This window comes from Mobula birostris, chromosome 1 (genome assembly GCF_030028105.1).
Source record: "Mobula birostris isolate sMobBir1 chromosome 1, sMobBir1.hap1, whole genome shotgun sequence".
Lineage (NCBI taxonomy): Eukaryota > Metazoa > Chordata > Chondrichthyes > Myliobatiformes > Myliobatidae > Mobula > Mobula birostris.
In genome coordinates this window covers 104,528,646-104,550,803 of record NC_092370.1, presented here as the reverse complement: position 1 = coordinate 104,550,803, position 22,158 = coordinate 104,528,646, and the positions used below count along the sequence as shown (strand labels likewise).

At 38.7% G+C, this 22,158-nt stretch overlaps 1 long non-coding RNA gene across 6 annotated transcripts in view; it reads right to left on the bottom strand.

The window, feature by feature from the left end:
* The window catches only part of LOC140198591 (uncharacterized), a 57,704-nt gene extending 36,487 nt beyond the window's left edge, over positions 1–21,217 (bottom strand). For 5 of the 6 annotated variants that reach the window (XR_011886211.1, XR_011886216.1, XR_011886209.1 and 2 more), the window contains exons 1-5: positions 20,768–21,217; positions 14,873–15,072; positions 13,674–13,720; positions 12,873–12,949; positions 12,388–12,480 (exon numbers count right to left, since the gene is read on the bottom strand). This is a non-coding gene — a long non-coding RNA (uncharacterized lncRNA). The remainder of the gene's footprint in view (positions 1–12,387; positions 12,481–12,872; positions 12,950–13,673; positions 13,721–14,872; positions 15,073–20,767) is intronic. The other variant, XR_011886212.1, reaches the window with a different exon arrangement.
* Positions 21,218–22,158: the final 941 nt, after the last annotated feature.

The window sequence follows — 22,158 nt, the reverse complement described above, 5'->3', positions numbered from 1 at the left end:
AATGTTAAAATGTGAATGAAGATTTGAAAGATGCAATCTTGAAAGCACTGCATAGGAAAATTGGCGCCAGTGAACAACGTGACCACAGGCGGCATCCTCCAAATGGTTCACAAAACTACTTCTTTCACATCTTTTTCTTTCAAATGTGGTTCTGCTACTGTTGGAGCCTGTGGTCTACATTTTGGTGGTGTGTTTTCAGGTCGAATGAGCAATCTGGCGCTTTGCTGTCTCCGAGAGGGTTCCATGAGGCTTCCAGCGAAGTATGCAGCCTGCAGGCCAAGAAGCCTGAAGACAGGACACAAGCCCATGATAAACTCTATTTCTCACCAGAGTAGAAGGCAGGCATTCAGCACCATCTCGCAGCCCCTCGCTTGCTGCTGCCAGAGGAAGATATCTGCATATGACAGTCTCTCTCTTGCTGCTCCCAATAGAAGGTCCCTGCATTCAAATAGTCTCTCCCTCCTCCTTGATGCTAACCGAGGACGATGCCAAAGTTCTGGGTCTGTGGTTTGTGGATTGAACTATGTAGTTCATGTTATGATGTGGTTTGTGGATTGGACTATGTAGTTCATGTTATGATGTGTTTCTGATCGCTTCATTTTAATGTTTCTATTTTGGGTGACTTTGAATCGGGCTGACCCGCCAATAATGAACACTGAGCTGAACTGAATATGCCTGGAACCTTTCGATTTTCCGGGGGGGGGGGGGGGGGGTGGGTGGGTGTGTGTGTGTGTGTGTGTGTGTGTGTGGTAAAGAGTTGTTTCCACGGTTTTCTTTGTTTTGTGGCCGTCTAAGGGGAAAACAAATCTCAGGGTTGTACACCACGTACATACTTTGATAATAAATGTACTTTGAATCCTTCAGTGAAGGCAGTCCATTATCTGCATTAGAAGTCTGTGCTAATTTTGTTCATTTATAGTCAATCAAAAGAACACAACAGCGTGTTAATTGCCTATCGTATCTGACGATGACAGTGAAATCTGTGCACAAAGGTTTTTAAAAGTGGAAAAGCCATTGCGCTGGGACAGTGCTACTCTCGACCTTGGATGTCTGGGTCCAGTGGAATGAGTAATCATCACTGCAACCAAGGTTTTCCTTGGTTGCAGTGGATAACCATGACTTCTTCTGCACCTTATCATGACTTCTGCTCTTCAAGTGTTGCAGAACTGCTTTCTGGACTGCTGGACCTCACTGTTGATCTCACCCAAAGCTGACTTTGCATGCCAGGACAGGCATGTCCCAACTTCACCGGGGTATGAGGCCCACCAGCTAACCTCAGCTGGTTAGCCCACCTGTCGAAGTAGTGTCCCAGGGTGAGGCCGCTGTCGCTACTTGAAAACACAGGTGAAAGCTGAGTGTCCAGTGAGGACCATAGGTGAATGAGCTACTCCAGAGGTGCAAACCTTCTTGAACACCCTGTATACACAAAATAATCTGCAGATGCTGGGGTCAAAGCAACACTCACAACATGCTGGAGGAACTCAGCAGGTCGGGCAGCATCCGTGGAAAAGATTGGTCGACGTTTCAGGCCGGAACCCTTCGTGTTGTGAGTACAGCAGCATATGTTGGATGAATTACTCCGTTGATAACTATTAGGAACCAACAATACAGTTTTATAGTACTTTATTAGCATTGATAGTATACTAATTTGTTCTGTATTTCATTTAAATACATAATTGTTACTCAGTTAAATATGCCTCCAAGTGCCCCGAGACCTCATCTTTAATAATCGACTCCAATCTCTTCCTAACTGCTGACGTCAGACTAACTAGCCTATAATTATTTTTCTTCTGCCTCTCTCCCAATTGTCCCAATTTAATGGACTTCATTGTACTTGTTTTTTCTTTAAAAAGGAGTGTTCAAGTATGCCCTTTATCAAATTTCTACTCTCTTCTTTCCATATTTTTATTCTATTGCTTAACTTCTATATTTTATTAGTTACCCAGCAAAAGACAAAGGTGAAGACCACAAAACTCCATTGCTGATATTGGGCATTTCATCTGTTCAATGGCTTTAGGTCATTCTATTGGGTTCGCTTTTATACTTCTAATTAAAAAAAGTCTATGCCCAACAACAATAAAATCTCAAGCGTTAAACATCGACTTCTAGCAAGCTTTGCATAGAATTTTTTCTTAAATCATTTACAAGATGCAGACGATTTCTGGTACGGTCAACATTTATTGTCCAGTTTCTGAAGTAGTGCCATTTGCTGTGGAGCTGAAATAACCTGTACTATTACATGCAGTTTCAGAATTTTCTTCTAACTATGATATAGGAACTGTGACATATTTCCAAATCAAAACAGAAATGTGTCTGGAAGATGTTATGTTTGCCCCGAAGCTTGCTATCCTTATCTTTTTAGGTGTGAGAGATTACTAACTTGCCAGATATTGTTAAGGAATCCTTGGCAATTTGCTGCAATGCATCTTGCAGAATTGAAGGATTTTAAATCTATGCCAGACGTCCATAAATAGTCAACTTAACGATGTCACCTAGACAATATTAACTTCAAAGATTTGCAAACCACAAGTGACAGGGTTAAGTAAATGAAGGGTGCTATAATCTTTTAAGCAAAAATGTAGTTAACGGTTATTAGATAGGTATTATCAATTGCAGTAAAAAATCTAAAACTTATTTGTAAAAGCACCACTGTTAAGGTTTTACTATGTTATTTGGCTGTCATACTCTGATTTTCTGGACCTCAACCATGACTCCTGCCACATAACTTAAGCCACAACCTTGAAATCCCAGCTCACATTCTGGACTAATGAACGAGCCAGATGTTGAACCAACAGCATTTCTAAACAACTGAATGCTGGATTATTGGAGTTTTTCCCCAGTATGTTATAATGGTTGGACAGGTTCAACTAATCTTAGGCTATTTATATAAACATATTATGTTAAGGTATTGGATTCTGTATTTTTCCCCAATATGATAGGATCCTAAACAGATGGGTAAATAACAAAATGACAATGAAATGTTTTTGTACATTTAATGCTGTAGCAGAATTTCAAACAAGTTTCTAAGTGTTTCACTCTTGCACCAATCACATGACTGATATTTTAATGACATCATTGCAAGCTCTAATTGACTCTTAATCAGCAGTTGTAATCACTCCTACAAGAATCTTCATTAACATTGTTGGAAGAAATTCCAATATAAAACAAGTCCATCTATTATCTTTGTACCCAAGCGTGACCACACTTTAACCAATCACCATTAACACTAGACATCTGGTATACCTGTCCTAAACATAGATGATACTCCAGATTATACCCCAACAGGTCCATAATAAATTCTGACACCCCAATCATCAACTGATTATCACCTCAAAATGACCACCCACTAGTGTTTAACTCCCACCTCAGTTTCTGATCAGCAGTTGACACACTACCTCCCATTCTCCCATGGCCATTTTCACTAGTTATGTTGATTCTGGAGGTCAAAGTGCACCAGTATTCCAACCAGAGGTGGTAATAGATTTTCTATTCTGAGAAGTGTAATATAAAAGAAAATGCAAGTCCAGTCCCAAGGCCTTGTCATTACCCAATATTACAACAATGGGTTAATAAAATTACATACCATTTCCTAGGAAACCATTTTGATCTTGTTCATAATGGTGCAAAAACATCTAAAGCACTTTTAAGTCAATATAAAAACCAAATCCAAGCCCAACTGAAACTATACTATAAGTAGCTATTTTATGCAATACATATTAGCACAAATGCCATGACCATTCAAGTGTTCATCATTTCAAGAGTTAACCTGTTAAAACTTCCATCAGCTTACATGCTCCTTTCTTGTATCCAAAGCTCATTGTTACTACATATAGCAACTTCTCCAGAACAGAATTTATTACTGCAATGCTAAATTTTATGTCCTTAAAAACAGTGGCGCTTTTCACTGTGACAATGGCAGGCAGAGCTTGCTTGCACATATTAAGGTCTTAGTTACTCTCAGTTGCTACATTTAGCAAGCCGTGCCACTTCTGAAACAAACACTATTTGAATTTTGTTGTGGGAGATGACTAGGCCTTTAAGCAAAATGATTCGGGGATGTGCTCAAACCTTCCTTGAAGATGTGCAATATCCCCACTGACCTCTGGCTCATGGCTGCTCAAAATGAATTTGTAGTATTTGGAATGGTATTGAGAATATTCTAAGAACATTCATTGCACATACTCAAGAATTGTAACTTTCTCCTGTAAATTAGTAAGAGAATCAAAATCATATGGTACAGAAACATGCAATTTGCCCCACCATATTCACACCAACAATCAAACATCCATTTACCACCCTACCCATGTTCCCATCAAGTACCCCTAGATCCTGCCAGTTATCCACTTACTAGAGACAATTTACAGTGGCTAATTAACTTACCAACCCATATCTTTAGGATATGGAGGAAACCACAGCACCCAGAGGAAATCTATGATCACCGGAAAAAAAAACATACATACTCTACAAGAACATCAAAGGTAATAATTGCTTGGATCACTAGCACAGTCAGACAGCAGCTCTTTGAATCACACCACTAAGATGCCCAAAACTATCCATATACAATGTGTAATACAGTGAAATGCTAAAGCAAAGTCTGGATGGAAGTAAAATACATAACATAACAGGAAGGCACTTCTTGGCATTTTCAAACTCTTTATTTGATAGTAAATTCAAATAAAGGTTTCCCCACAAGTAGTGAACTCTTAGTGTTCCATTTCTTCAAAATATTACAAATAATCATGACTGTTTGAAAGCTAGGCATGTAACTGTTTCTGAGCCATATCTGTCTTTCCAAGAGAGTATTTAGGGCAGAGTCAGTTTATCTACTTAATGAAAATGTACATTTGCTGAATTTCAATTAGACTAATCTCAAAACACACAGTAGAAATCCCCAGAGAGGGTTTCTTGGGCCTTCGATGATCCTTCAATAAGTCTTTAACACCAACTGAACAGTCATTACAATGTGTAGCAATAGTTATTCCAACAAAGTAGTGAGGGCCTTTTGTTGTTGCTCACACAAAGGAACAGTACTACAGCAGAATGTGGGCACAGCCTATGAAGTTCTAACTAGTCATTATTCCATGAGCCACAATTTTATCATCTCAGTGGCCCAACTATTTCATACACTTCCCTTTTCAAGCAATGACTTCATGAACCTTTCAACTAAGGTATAGATAAGACTTGGAACAATGACAGAGCAAACAGAAAATATTTTCTTGGGTAATGTGTATTTTGTATTTATTATGAAAATAAACATGATTAAAGTGTATTTGACTCCACTAACAATCATCATAGTTTACACCATTCTACTAGCATACAAACTGCAATCATCCTCACAGATTTAATCAACTTTAGGATTCCACTAAGCTTTAACAAATAACTCAATAAACAGGAATAAATATACTCATTGAAGCACAAACAAATAGAGCATTATAGCTGTAACAAGAGTCTTTTTCTACAGCAGGTTCTCTCAAACAGCACAATGGTCTTTAAAAAGTAGGATACATTTAAGTTCAAGTTTTCTAATGAATTTATGATGGCAATCCAAATGGGTAACACACATATTTTGTGAACCTGCTTGTGAAACTGTAAGCACAGATGCAGGAAACAAAGACCCTAGTTAGTTTTCCAACACTGGAGGGGAGATGTCATATCTTTATTGGTATGCTGCAAAAGAAAGTATACTTGTCTGGCATTTCCTTCTGACCCCACCCTACACTAAACTGGAAGTTGAATCTGTAGTGAACAAAACACAATCAAAAGAACCATAATATGGAAGAGAGTCATACAGCCAGGCACATCTCTATGTGGACAATTTCATCAGTCCCATTTCCCGACTCGTTTCCTGCAGCCCTGGAATTTGTTCTAAAGTTCTATTGAATCTCTTTAATTTGTTGACTCCATTTCCACTGCTCTAACAGATAGCAGATATTGTACCACATCATCATTCTCACATTCTCTTTGCATCATTTAAATTGTTTCCCTGATCCTTGAACCATCAGCCAGTGGAACAGCTTCCCTCTTCCCTCTGTTGGCTAAATTTGCAGTCTCAATCTTTTATATCCACATCCAATTAAATATTTGATACTACTTCATCTTAGCTGTCCCACTTCATCCCATCCAATTTGCCCTTCAATTTCTACTTTAGATTTCTCACTTACTTCCCTTCCCCCCCCCCCACCAAACCTTATCAACTGATGACTACTACTGCTCAAGTGCATTTTCTACCCCCACATACATGTGGTTAATTTAACCCACCACAGGCCTGAAAATAAGATCCAACAAAGCCTCCATTTTCATACTGATCAAGAAAGTCCGTTTTAAGTCATTTTCCTCTAAAATTATTCCAATTAACATAGGGTAACTGAAATTACCCAATATCACCACTCCTTAGCTCTGGCATTTTCAATAAATTTACTCATCTCTACTTTTCCCATTACTTGATGCCTTATAGAATATACATAGCTTGATAGCTTCATTCTAACATTTCAAGAATTTACCACGTTCAGCAGTACAACATCCTCCTTGATTAGTATCACCACCCTTGTCACTCCTTCCTTACCTTCTGTAAAAGCCTTGTGACAAATTAAATGCTCAGTTATATCTTTTGACTTGTATAATTCCACTAAGCCTATGCATTTGTAACTCAACTTTATTCACTATACTGCACATATATAAACACATGCAATCTATTTTCACATTCGGTGTAATCTGTTCCTAATACTGCACTGCTTCCTTCCCCATTGTCATGTAACAGTCCCATCCTTTTGTGCACCTTGTTCCTTTTAAACCTGAAGTATGTTGGCATCTACCCTCAGCCGGTTTAATTTAAACACTCTGAAATCAGACAACTTTACTTTTAAAATGCAGCTCATCCATCTGCACAACAACCTACAATGTTAAAGTGTGCTAGGGTACTATAAAAAACAAAAGCTGTCCCTCCTGCACCAGGTCTTTACCTAAACATTCATCTGACTGACCTATTTCCATTCTTACTAGTACATAATACCAGGATAAATACAGTGATTACCTTTGCCCACTTGATAATCTCTTCCTGTCCAACGTACCCAATGGTTAATGTTGCAATTTGCATGCTACCATGGAGCAAGCATAGCATTCCAAAGTTCTTTCCGGTTGATGCATAGTGTCAAAGAAGCAATTAATGCTTGCCATAAGGATAGCTTCAAAGACTTCCTCAATCTCATGAGAAATCATGAACTCTATCCCACAACAGCTTATTACCCTTGCTACCACTCTAGACCAATTTCGAACAAAATATTACAAAGATTTCAGGAAATTATATTCCTGCTGAAATCTTAAAGCTCAGCAGTGAAAATCATTAGTCACAAAGCCACTGCCTCTCTGACAACATGTGGCGTGGGAAGAAAATTATTTTCCAAGGGACCTTCTGAAATGCTATAACCATGACCAAGTAGATATCAGACCTTGGTAACTGCAGAGGGGGCTCCCTGCTCTTTCTGCAGAGAAAGTCATTAACAGCATCTTCCTCAACATCTACTACCTGTAGCTGAAGAGCTGCTCTTCAAATATAGATTCCATCCCTCCAAAAGTGCAGTACACAAGATCTTCAACCAGTAACAAATGCAATAAAAATGCAGAGTGCAGCAGCCATCAGCCTGATATTTACTGATTGATCTATAACAGAACCATTCCTAATGTATGTGCCAAGCAAAACTACATAATTGCCTCATCACATTGCTGAATCTTTCTTAACAATACTGTTTCTCATCTCGAACACATTTCCTGTGCAAGTGAAGCTAATCTCCAGAACTGATGGGAAACTGTTCAACACAGAGTCTCAACTCCAGAACCAAGACTACTCAAGCCTCAGTAGAGATGCAAAAGTCAAAAAATAAACATTTTATAAATCAATAAACCTTACTCTATAGGGCTTAAATACATGTTTGAGGCGGAAGAACGAATGAAACAATAGGAAAGAGTGTTAAGGTATTCCTACTAGAATCAGTTAAAGCCTGTACCTAATGGCATTGATAGGGAAGTACATAAATTAGCGTATTCAAAAAAATTAGGACGCAGCGATGGAATGAAAGGCACAACTCCAAAATCTGTCAGAGAAAATGAACCAAATGGCCCATTTTAGTAAAATATTCAGTCTTTGAAATCTCCTTTATTAAAAGGAAAGATAGGAACCTAATCTTAGGAACAGAAAAACAAATAACAGGGATTTTATCTGATAGAAGATGCAAGGCTAAAGAGGTTTCAATTGCAGCCTTCAAGAGAAAATAATTTAAGCAAAAGGATGAGACAGGTCGAGTCCCCTTATCCAAAATTACAAAATCTGAAATCCAGAGGAATTCTTTTTTTTTTGCTGACATGAAGTCACAAATGGAAAATTCTACCAGGAGCAGGGAAGGTTCCCAGCTGATGCAGATGTCTCTGTGCACCACAGACAGTTGAGAATTGACCTTACATATGTAATGAACAGAAGTTAATGAAAAATAGAATACACTGCATGAAGCAAAAAATAAAGATCCCGATCGCGTATTCGTCAGTGTCACAGTGAACATGTGCTGTTAACGGTATGCTGATCATGAAGCAAGCAAAGTTCTATCACCGCAAACTGAAAACTGAAGGCAAGTGTGAATATTCAGAAGGCTGGTTGCAGAAACTTAAGTAAAGGTATGGCATTAAAGTTTTAAACATCTGTGGTGATAAAGTGTCTGCTGATCACAAAGCAGCAGAGAAATTCATTGATGAGTTCCCCAAGATCATCGACGATTAAAATCTAACACACTGAATTGCTGCATCAGTATGTGTGATGAACGACAGCAAGACAAAGAGTGCTTCCCGGTAGCATAAGAATTCAGTCAGAAATGATGGCAATCCCCAACTATTTTATTATTTATTCCAATGTCCGAAAAAATGTGACGCTTCTGGCCCCATGCATTTCGGATAAGGGGTCTTCAACCCGCATATTAAAAATAGCTTAAATGCATGTCCTTTAGCAACTGTGTAAATGCTGCAATCAGAAGTCCAAAGATAGCAAAATTCAAAGAATTGAAAAGCTGTCATCTAAAATTTATTAGAATCGTATTTAAAGGCAGCACACTTTAAAACACATGGCACACCTGAGAGTTGATGGTATTTGAATGAGAAACCAAATGGTCATTTTAATCTACATTTTAACATTCCGTGACATTATAATCAAACTCAGTCCAGTTTGTACCAGATGACTACACTGTGTATCTAATAAAAGAAATTGAATAATAATTAGAATTGTTTTATTGTTAATTTTTCCTTCCGCCACCTTGAAAGATACAGAAGCCAACATAATATTTCTCGATTTAACAGCAACCTTGACATGATTTACTGCTGACGGCACTCTTGAATTCCATTGACTTCTTGAGGCAATCATATTCTATAATGAATTAGGGAAGAATTTGCTTGAAATAAAGATACAGCAATGTGCTCAAATCAAGATGGTATGCCGATATGGGAGAGTACCTCTGGCAGCAACTCCAATCAATCAACTGCTCCACTCTTACTATAATTGAGCTTTTAACTCAGCTCAGTTGTTAGTTTTCCATTACAGCTCTCATAAGACATAAGACAGTGGTCCCCAACCACTGGACCACAAAGCATGTGCTACCGGGCCGCGAGGAAACAATATTATTTGGCGGTATGAAGCGATATGAGTCAGCTGTACCTTTCCTCATTCCCTGTCATGTCCACTGCTGAACTTGAACGTACACGAGGTCATCAGTCAGTATGAGTAAAAAACAAATGTCACTTGAGTGTTTCTTTGGAAGAGATGGAAGGGGACATAAAAGGCCTAATGATTGATGGTAACGCAGAGAGCTGAGGCAGAGACTGCGAAAAAAAAGCTTCCTTCAACAGAAAATATGACAAGTCGTACATAAAATATGGCTTTATTGCGACAGTTAACTCGCACCCTCCAAGCCCCGTGTGTGATATGTGGAGACAAGCTGTCTAATGAGGCAATGAAGCCCTCAAAACTGCTTCAGCAACTTGAGTCAAAGCACCCTGCACTTAAAGACAAACCTGTTGAGTTTTTTGAGAGGGAAAAAACGTGAGCAAGCGGGACAGAAGCAAGTGCTGAGATCAACCACCTCCACAAATGCTGCTGCTCTGAGAGCATCATACTTAGTGGCTATCTGTGTGACATCTTCAACCTGCTCAATGAACTCAGTTCGTCACTTCAGGGGAGAATGACAACTGCCTTCAAGTTGGCAGATAGTGTCTGCTTTCAAAGCCAAACTGGAACTGTGGGGACGACGAGTGGACAGGGGCATTTTGACTTGTTCCCAATATTAACTGGGATTTTGGGAGAGACTGAGGCTGCACAGTCTTTCTCACAGCTGGTGCGCGATCACCTAACTTCGCTATCGGCAGAATTTGAGTGTTACTTCCCAACCGCAAATGACCCAGGATGTGCAAAGGAATGGTTCCGTGACCATTTGTGAATGTCCCCGGTGAATCATCCATGTCAGTGCAGGAAGAAGATCAACTCGTCGAGCTTGCAAATGACGGTGGGCTGAAAAATATGTTTGACATAACGTCTCTGCCGGCATTCTGGATCAAAGTCAAGGCTGAATATCCTGAGATAGCCACAAAAGCACTGAAAACGTTGCTTCCATTTCCAACATCATATCTCTGCGATAATCTCTGTGAATGCAACGAAAACTAAACTGCGGAATAGATTGGACATAAGGAACCCCTTTAGAGTATCGCTGTCTCCCATCACCCTCGATGAGACCAGCTTGCTGCAGGGAAACAAGCCCAGGGCTCCCACTGATTCACTGATATTGGTGTGTTGCAATGATTTTATATGTTCATACAAGGAAAATATGCGCTGTGTGTTTAATATCCAAACGTTACTCAAAATGTTATAATGCCATTGACTTATCACTATATTCATGGAAAATACGCGCTGTGTGTTTAATATTAAATTCGTTAGATAAACCCTTTTAGAAACAAAATTGCGTGTATTATTAGCCACTTATAAGTGACTTATAGTTTCACTATATTCCTGTCGTAATTAACACCCCCCCCCCCACCCCCCAGTCGGCCGGTCCGCAAGAATATTGTCAATATTAAACCAGTCCGCGGTGCAAAAATGGTTGGGGACCCCTGCCACAAGATACATTGCCTAAGAGGCAAGTCACATAGTGGACTGAATCCATCTTTTCCATAATCTCTGCACTGCTACAGTGTAATGGAAATTATGCCATGAAGAAGTCCCTTGTATGCAAAATCTTGGCTTGCATGCAGACGGGGATGAATAGGCCATTAGAGAGATCAGCTAATGCAGCTGATGAAGATTGTATGGCTAGGTGCAATAATGTAGGTAACAAGTCAGTGGACGTTTAATTAAAACAAAATACTTTGTGATCAATTGGTCCAATGATTATTAGTTTTCATTTATTTCTGAATCTTACATTTTCTTCAATGTTAATCCAGCCGGCTCCCCTACGCGCTTTCTATCCGTGTTGGGTTACGAGCTGGTAATCTCTTTGGAAACTCACCCGGCAGAAGGCAATGGCAAACCACTGCTGTAACTTGCCTCGTACACGGTTCCCCACTACGTCAGAGAGGCGTGGAGGGAAATCGTCCGCTAACCGGAGAAACTCCAGATGCAACGTACCTTTCCTTTCCTTTACTTCTTTGGGAATAAATCCTGTTCCCTAGTTAGCTTTGGAATTTGTGGAGTGTTAAATGAACTGCTCTTCAGATCTCAAGGCTAGTTTTCCCCCATATCAAAAAGAAGCATGCAGGCTACACAGTCAAAACAACAACAGTGGTTTAAAAACAAACTAGATCTTACAATATTAGCATGTAAAGTGCATAGAAAAGACAAAGTTTGCACACACATATCACAGACATTAAATTTCAAGAACATTTCCAAGTTCTGATAATTATGCAATAGATTAACAATGGTATGCAACAGTAGAAATACACAAGTAGCTCACACTTGACCAGAAACAAGTCAAACATAACGGATAGAACAAGGGTTCCCAACCTTTTTTATGCCACAGAGCCTTACCAGTAACCGAGGGGTCCATGGACCCCAGGATGGGAACCACTGAATGACAGGAAGCATAAAACGAACTGCAAATACTTTTAACTATTGAACGAAAAGTACTCACTTAAGTTAAGGCAAGAAATCTGGATCATCATACAAGTGGATTTATTTTTAAACTGGAATGATGACCCAAGATTTAGTTGACAGTAAAGTAGAGAAAGCAAATTTCAAAAACAATATTTAGGTAAAGAACACAATGGCATATTGCCCTTCATGTTATCAATGTATTTGAAGATAAATAAATGATTTCTAGATTGCAACGGCCAATTTGAGAAGAACAAATAAATCACCCGTAAACTTACCTTAATTGACGTAGACTGGAGAATAAAATTAGCAAGGACATCACAGAAACTTCGAGATCTTCTTCAGAAATGGCTCAAGATCTTTTGCAATACCTGAAGAGGTAAATAGGGCTCAGATTAAAACTAAATAAAAAGAAACACCATCTATGAAACATACTTGAATAAAGCACTGAACTTCAGGTCTAGACAATGAGCTTCAGATGTCATGGACTTTGAAACCATTAACTTCTACTTACTTGTGAATATACTACCAGAGACAAGTAATGCTAGATCTTAAGTGCCACTAGTACGTAAAGGTTAGGAGGTATATAAAAATACATGCACCAGAAACGAAACAATGTCCTTGTCAGGAGAATGCAATTACGCAAGAGGTTTGCAAAATAACATGATAAAACAGTCATGATAAAAGTGACTTATGATTTGAGTTACACAGAGCTACTTATGTGCTAGGCATGAGACAATTTCATGATGTACATATAACTCACCCTAAAGATGCAGCATCGCACATAATAGCTCCATTTTTACCTCCAATGCTCTTAATACAAAGGCCAATGATTGGAAACTAAAGAGACAGACAAGGTTATTTAGAGTTCAGATGTTTTGGGAATCAAAAGAAAGTGGAATTCAAGCAACACACATAAAAGTTGCTGGTGAACGCAGCAGGCCAGGCAGCATCTGTAGGAAGAGGTGCAGTCGACGTTTCAGGCCGAGACCCTTCGTCAGGACTAACTGAAGGAAGAGTGAGTAAGGGATTTGAAAGTAGAATTCATGCAGGAATGCAATGCTGAGGTAAGAAGTCAGCCAGGATCGTAATGAATAGTAAAGCTAGGGCAAAATGGTCTATTCCGGCTTCTGTTTCTCATATTCTTTTAGAAAACATTTAACATTTGTCCAAAATGAGTTGAGGAAAAAATATACTCCAAAAAATTAGTTCCATTGTACTCATAAGCTAATACAAAAAAACAATTTGATCTAATAACTCATTACAATGAATACAAACCCAAATTCTTCTGGTTGGCACAGAAAACAGAAGCAAAGAATTAATGCATTTTAAGACTTGTTGCACGACATTTGTTCTGATAAGAACACAATCTTAAAAAAAAGGAAAATTCACAAATAAGAGAAAAATCGGCAGATTATGGAAATCCGAGCAACACACACAAAACACCGGAGGAACTCAGCAGGCCAGGCAACATCTATGAAAAAAAAGTACAGTTGATGATTTGGGCCAAAACTGGCTCTGTACTAATATTAAAAAATAAATGTGATCTCTTGAATATACCTACATAAATTGCACTTCACTGTGGTCTTATATGCCAAATTGCTCTCTGTACTGTGAAAAAAAATTAGAAGAAAACATTTAAAGCAGTTTACATGGATAAAGCATTTTTAAAAACCTATGTTAGCAGCTTGATGGAAAGAATGTTAGCAAATTTAATAGGCAGCAATTGAACTTTTAAAGGTATTCAAATTCTAGGTGAGAGATTCATGTCCGTAATGCTTCAAGATGAAAGGACAAATTGTCAATTTAGTAATCAGACAAGATCAATTTGCATTGTTTTTTCCATGCAGATCTCGCAGCCTGCAAACAAACGAGAGGTGAGAGTTTACAATGTTTAACAGCCTTCTCTGAGCATTCAATACCCCGTTAATACTTAATAGAATTTTCTTTATTACTGGGTGACAGATCTTTGCAGTTAAGTTTCAGAAATTGCAAAAAGTTCACCCTCATCGATTGTCCTTCAAAGTTTAATTTGAAACATTTTAGCCCATTCCTGACAATCTGATATTCTACCACTACAGACAAGACCTAACTCTATACATAGCAGGCAGGGACTTCATAGCAGAACAACAGGTAGTCACTTAAGCTATAGAATATTTGCAAAACAGTGCAGTGAAGCTTTTGCAATTCTAAACTAACAAATGATTGTACAATGTGTGGATACAACACGTACTAGGTTCATCCCCAAAAACTGTATAGTAATTCTTCCTTCTTCAGTCTTTTTAGTTCTAATTTAACAGATTATATTTTCTATATATTCATCCAACTCAAGTACAGCTGTTATCCAACACTGGCAACTACTCAACAAAATGGAAAACAAACCTGGTCTTTTTTTAAAATATAAAAGGCAGGGAACAAGTCTAACAGATTATCTTTCCCTGAATGACGGAAGTTTTCACTAACAGCTAGTTGCTCACCATCACTTATGTTTATGTCCTACCTTGACACCTCGATTCCAGATTTCAACTATAAACAATCAGAATCAGGTTTAATATCACTGGTACATGTTGTGAAATTTGTTGTTTTGCAGCAGCAGTACATTGCAATACATAATAATACAAAACTATAAATTACTATAATTAAATAAGTCATGCAAAAATAGTGAGGAAGTGTTCATGGGTTCACTGTCCATTCAGCAGTCTGATGATGCAATGGAAGAATCTGTTCCTAGAACGTTTAGTGTGTGTATTCAAGCTTCTGTACCTCCTCCTTGATGGTAGCAAAGAGAAGAGGGCATGTCCTGGGTGATCCATCTTTTGAAGGTACCCTGAACGCTGGCAAGGCAAGTGTCCATTGTGAAGCCGGCTGAGTTTATGCCTTTCTGCAGCTTTTTCCAATGCTGTGTAGTAGCCCCTCCATACCAGATGGTGATGCAACCAGTTAGAATGCTCTCCACAGTACATCTGTAGAAATTTAAGAGTGTCATTGGTGACAAATCAAGTCTCTTCAGGATTAATGAAATATAGCCTGTCATGCCTTCTCTGTAATTGCAAAGACATGCCTTTGCAATTTTTCTGATATTAGTGTCAGCCATCTCCCTTATGCTATCTGAAACAAAATACAAAATTCTTAAAATACCTGTTGATAAACAGCACCAGCAGGAAACCTCATAACACTATTCTAAGAAACAGCAGGCAAATTTCCATCATAAGTTGCACTGTTCCTCACAATTCTGATCTTAGGAATTGCTCCTTGAAGGATCCAATCAAAATTTAATCTGTACTTTTTCAGCAAGTGAGCGTGCACACAAGAAATGCATCAATAATAGGGAGGGGAAGGCAATGTAGGTTTTTGATAAAAGAGTACAGGAGTATCCATGATATGAAGTTTGGAACTATCTACCCAAGAGGGCTGTGGAGGAAGAGTTAGAGTGTATTGCAAATAGACACAGACTTTTGGATATTGAAAGGAATTATTTGATAAATTAAGGGATTAAATCATATTAAAGGATATATCTAGGGTGCCCAAGACTTTTGCTTGGTACTGCAGAAATTTTATATATTGCACCGTACTGCCGCCGTAAAAAAAATTTCATGACATATGTAAGTGATGATAAACCCGATTCTGATATGGGTCTCTATTGTGGACTGAGTGTGGGAAGGAGGCAGGGAGAGAGGAATCATGGCTGGGAAAAGAAGGGTGAGGGGAGTGGGGAGCACCAGAGAGACATTCTGTAATGATCAATAAACCAGTTGTTTGGAATTAAAGGACCTTGCCTGGTGTCACCCATACCACATTCTGCCCCTGGCGCTCCTCCTGTCACCTGTCCCTCACCCCTCCCACAGTGCTTCACCCTCACCACTCTCAACGTCCTTTGCCCCGCCAGATTTACAAACTTGCTTTCTGCTCCACATTGAAAAATACAGTACTGTGTAAAAGTGTTCGGCACTCTAGCTACATATAAGTGACCAAGACTTTTGCACAGTACTATATATGATAGATCTCAGAAGAGACAGATTGCAGCAGTCCTGAGAAAATAATCTGTTTGGATCACATTCTTTGAGATTTGTTGCACAGGATTCAATCTATAAATGTAAGTTGCAGGTATCCAACCCTTGAAATGAAATTCAGCTTGCACCTTCAATGTTAGTAAAAAGCTGGGTAGTTATATGGTAAGTAAACAGCAAACTAATGAGGCTAAAGATTTTGCCAAAATATAATTGAGCCCTGTATCATTGTCAATGTCATTTGAATATTCAAATCTGATTGTCAGCATCTGTTGCAAAAATTCTTGCAAGTCTTTTTCTTAATAACAAATGGCATTTAGTCACTCAGATGTGTTTAAAATGACTTAATAACATTTCATCCACATAACTTCTTTTGGATACGTATTGTGTAGATGAACCGCTAGCCCTATTATTTAGCAACCTTGTTTTCCACAAATTAGTTGGTATATTTACCAACAATAATCAGCTGGGAAACAATCAAGAGATCATACAAGATTCTATAAAATGCAAGCTCCTTTCCACAGTGTTATAAGCTTTGGATAATATACTTGATCCCTTCTGTTATTGTTTAACTTGTGCTTACCTACAAATTTAGGTGCCCCCTATGATGCCAAGAAAGATACTAAATACTACCTGGGTCACTGAAGCAAATAGCTCCAGATTCCATGTACTCCAGAATTGACTGCAATTTTACAAATAATTCTATACAAATACAAAATAAATATATCTTCTGCATGTGTTTCTGGATGCTTTCAAGAAAGAGATGGATAGAGCTCTTAAAGATAGTGGAATCAAAGGTTATGGGGATAAGGCAGGAACTAGATACTGATTGTGGATGATCAGCCATGATCACAGTGAATGGCGGTGCTGGCTCGAAGGGCCAAATGGCCTACTCCTGCACCTATTGTCTACGGTTAGCATTGTATATTCTTTTTCCTCCATAAGGAACATAGTGAGTTAATGCTGACAGAAAACAGTTTTCTGATGTTGGAAGATTATAACCCAGTTATGAAATTTGGAATCCAAGAACATCCTCAAACTACTTGTCTATCTCTTCCTCTGATATTACATACACATTTTACGTTATTGATCTGCACGCAAATAGCATCTGATTCCAATATAAAACAGCAAACAAGGGAGAAACAGCACTTATTTGTAGTTTACATGCCAAAAGTGAAAGGCCAAGGAATAGAACCACTGTACTCATTTCACTCCTATTTCTTCTTCTTCTTCCACCCTGGATAAATTACAAACCCGACCAAATAGGCTTATTTTGTTCGTGTAAAACTAAATTAGATGGCATATCTTTCACCTTTAGAAGGTTTGACCTAAATAGAACAGGAAGTATTTACAGAATTGTTTTAAAACCATCTATAGCAAAGGTTTTGACTGTATTTCCCGAAATAAGCAAAACAATATACTACCTGCATGGGAACTTAGAGGATGGACATTCATAAACTCAGTCAAAAGCTTATAGTGAAGATGAAAATTAAGATGTTTGCAGTGACAATTAAAAAGGGTTCTCATGATGTGTGTTATTATTTATTTGTCAGTATGGAAAAACAACCAGGGATTTTAAAGACTGAGAAAACAATTTTGGAGTATGGACTGATGCATAGAAATTGCATACGTGTTCCAGACATGTCATTATAGATCAGTGGTCCCCAACCACCGGACCGCAAAGCATGTGCTACTGGGCCGTGAGGAAACGATATGATTTGGCGATATGAAATGATACAAGTCAGCTGCACCTTTCCTCATTCCCTGTCACACACTGTTGAACTTGAAATAACCTACCAAATCATAACAAATAACACACAAAACCTAAAATAGCACTAACATATAGTAAAAGCAGGAACTATATGATAAATATACAGCCTATATAAAGTAGAAATAATGTATGTACAGTGTACTTTCACTTAACTAAATCGGGAAGATTAAACCAAAACTGATTTATAGAGAAAAAAATTGGCACGTACATGCATGCACGCGTCAATGTATGCGTATGTCACGCATGCGCACACAGGTGCCCGTGCAAGGCGTCATGGTAGTCTTTCTCAGGGTAAACACAAGTGTCCTGTATTTGACCGCTACTTTTGTCCCTTACTTAGGAGTGAGAAAGTTGGCAAACCTACTTGAACACCCCCCACCTCCCGTCGGCCAGTCCACAAAAATATTGTCAATATTAAACTGGTCCGCGGTGCAAAAAAGGTTGGGGACCCCTGTGTAGATGACCAAGGGAAAAGAACAAATTATTTATTCCAAAACAAATTTATTAAGATAATAATTTCTTCTTCATCACAGATGAAAACTTTTGTGGAAACCTCAATTCACCTGCTCCAATATGTCCTCACCAGCAGATAACCATCACTTTCAGAGCCTTATTAAAATGGGGTAACAATTGCAAATTTTCACTGGTGTCAGAAAATACCAACTCATTCTGTTAACAATATACAATTTAACTATACTATGAGAACTTTAGAATTATTAAACATCCATTTTTAAAAAAAACAGGGGATTCCCTTTCCACCAACTATTTGGAAAATTCTCATCAACTGTCTTGTATTCCTACTGTAATGCCAGAAGTTTTGAACCCTTCATTTCACTTCCCCAAAGGAAGTTTCATGGAATCCCTACTTTAGAAAATATCACGATTGCCACTGAATAAACTATTTTAAGAAGGTGATTCTGTAGTGGTTGAACACTGACTCCATATTACCTCAATGGTCTCCTTCGCTCCCCTGCCCCCATAACTGCATACCATTTTCTTGACATTTGCCATGTTTCTTCCAACCTGTTCAAATGAGGATTCTTTTGGTTAAAAAAAATACTTCCTCACATAAACTTCTCAGGGTTTTATTTTAACTAAACTATGTATGAGAAACTAACTTTTGAGGGAAATACATTAACCAAGGAAGGTAAATAAACGAGGAAAATTTTACAATCGCATTATTCCTTATTAGAAAAAAAAACAGGAGTTGTATTCGAACTTAATCACTGCTTCACCTCAAGATGGTTTAAGGTAAACTTTGTTGTCCCAAGATTTCCCTAAATCTCTGCCACAAATTTAAAAATATAAAATTTTTAATTGGCAGGGAAGAACTGTTCTGAAAGTGCTGTATCATCATGATCTGTAGTCACACCGAAGGATCTCACAGTTAAAATATATTAATTGTGGGCAGACAAATTCCACAAAGGAAAATTCCATAAGCAAAGTGGTGTACATGGCCAAATGAAGTGTTCCTTTGCAATGCTCATTGGAGCAATAAATATTCACTACGACGTCAGGAAAACTTCCTTAACCTTTTTGATGAGCAGTAGGATTTTTTTGCCTACACCCAAAGCATTGGTTTAATAACTGTCTGAAAAATAAGACCTCAATCAATTTAACCCAGAGTACATACTCAAATCAATGGAGTGTAGATTGAACCAACAGACTTCTAGGGTCAGATGATCATTACACCATGGATTCAAGTCAGGACAAACAGGATGCCAAGAATTAAGATACTTTCTGAAAGATGGGAAAAATGTCTCTTAAGTGTGAAAAATTCAACACTAAATGTTACTTTTTTCCCCTCTTCAGAGTTCTATGCCTATTCAAATTGCCTGCATACACAACAAGATAACTCTAGGTTGTTGCCAAGATTTTGAAAATCACCCTATTATTTTCCACAGTTAATATGTTTAAAAACCATAAATAAATCTCAAATGTATTACCCATTGTATTTGTAAAGATAATTGTGCAAATATATTCAATAATCAACAGACATGCCGTGACACTGTTCTCTTCTGTAGTTATAACAGCTACTGACTAATAGCCTAAACGTTATACGTAATTTCCAGTCTCCAAAGTTTTCAGACAAGATAATTAACCAATTGATCCAAGGTTGTTTACTCAACAATTAGACAGTTTGGCCTCAGAGCAACCACTCCTTTCATTCGAATTGCACCGGCAATGTAGCGAAACACAAGCTTGTTTAAAACACTAGACTGTAAACATTTAAATCAGAAGTGAACAGCTCAAATCTAAATGGCAAAAGGGAACATACTTACTAAATCATTTCTTGTTTTTTTCGCTCTCTGTCAGGTAACCTGCCTTCCTGGGAAAAGGAAAGGAAATTCCTACCCTATCAAATTGATCTCAGGATGTAACTACTAGGAATTCCCCATCGGCAACTGCTAAATAACAGTTTAAAGGAATAGAACCCAAGCTGTCATACTCTGAAATCAAGAAATACCAAATGTTACTAGTATTAAATCCAAGTGCCAGAAAGTGAAGACCCACCCGCCAGTCAAAAATCAAAATGCATCCTGATATATGCCTCAACGGCAGCACGGGGGGGAGAAAAAGAGGTAGCAAAATTGTGTTAAGAATATGGACGAAGGGCAGACTTAGAAAATCTCTGCTAATGACAACCAGTTGACATTTCACAACAAACAAAATGGAAATTCCAGAAGAAAAGACCTCACCCTTTGATCAGTGAAACATAAAATAACTTTTGGACAGCCGAGAAAGTAAATATTTAAACAAAACTTTAACAAACTAATATATTCATCTTAAAATAAATAGAAGCGCACCGAATCTACTTTATATCATATAGTTCAATTATTTGCTTTAAAACAAATTTGCACTAAAATATTTGTGAATTACCGTGATTACTGTTTATTCAAGCAAAAGAAAAAGATGGAATTAAACACACAAATTCGGGATGAACCTCAGCGGATACTAGACAGAAATTTAGCCGTTCTTTCTCCCCAGCAGACAGGGGTTTAGTTACAGCGAACTCCGCCACCACGGAGGTCACTGAAACATTGACTCGGTCTCAAGCGAAGGCCCCTGCTGAAGTGGCGGCCTGTCGTACGACTACCGCCGGAGTCGGCATTCGTCAGCCGCTCGCTCCCTTCCTTCCATCAGTTTCACCAGTAAGCACTGTCAACTTAAATAAATACTAAATGCTGTAACTTTATTTTACGCTGCCAGTTGTCTGATCCCGTCCATCTGTTCTGCGATCCGCCTCCGTCTTTCGTTTGACCTTTTTTTCCTCCGGTGTTTTTTTTCTCTCTCCAAACTACCGTTTCCCCTCACAACAAAAATATCACCTAGGCCCCAACCGTCACTCCCACTGCACCCCCCATCCCTCCCCTAGATTGACAATGCAACCAGCCAATAAAATATAGGGTTTCCTTCCCTCCCCGCCCAGCCTCTGGACCTCTTTTCGAATTGACATAGTTTGAACCCAATCACAGTGCCCGACAACTTTCACTCTCTGCCAATCGGCATTGAAGGAGGCGGGGCTGACTTCTGATTGACAGAAGAGGTTGAGTTCCATTCCATTGACGTAAGCATCCTTTCCCGGATTCTTTTATGATCGACCGCTATGTTACCCAATTAGCGCTCAGACCGAACAATCAGCGTAGGGGTGGTGAGGTCGGGCAAGGTTGACCTGGATAGTGACGTTAGACACCACCAGTTAGCAGATTATTCGAAGTTATATCCAAATCATTGAAACCTATCGAATTTAGATATGGTGGAAGTGGAGAGGATGTTTCCTATAGTCAGAGTTGAATAGCGATTCATTAGTAAGGGCAAATAAAAAATAAGGACAAATGGAGTGGCCATTGTGTGAGTGGACCAGTGTCAGAGTGGGGAGGCTTCGGCTCAATAGGCTTGGGCGAGGTATGTTTCTGGTAGCTTTCTTCTTCTTCCTTCTTCATTCTTCATCTGTTATTACATAGCTAAAGCAATGAGAATAGCTCCAGGGGCAGTGTTGTATTCTTTATACGAGATGTGGGAATTCAGGGAAACCTTCAGGTTCCTAGATAAACACATCTGCACCAGGTACACTGAGCTGCTGCTCCTCAGGGGATATGTTAAGGAATTGGAGCTGCAGCTTGATGACCTTCAGGTGATAGATAAGACTATTGGGAGGTAGTCACCCCTAATTTGCAGGAGGCAGGTACTTGGGTGACTGTAGGGTGAGGGAAAGGAATGGGCAGCCAATGCAGTGCACCTTTGTGGCCGTTCCCCTCAATAATAAGTAT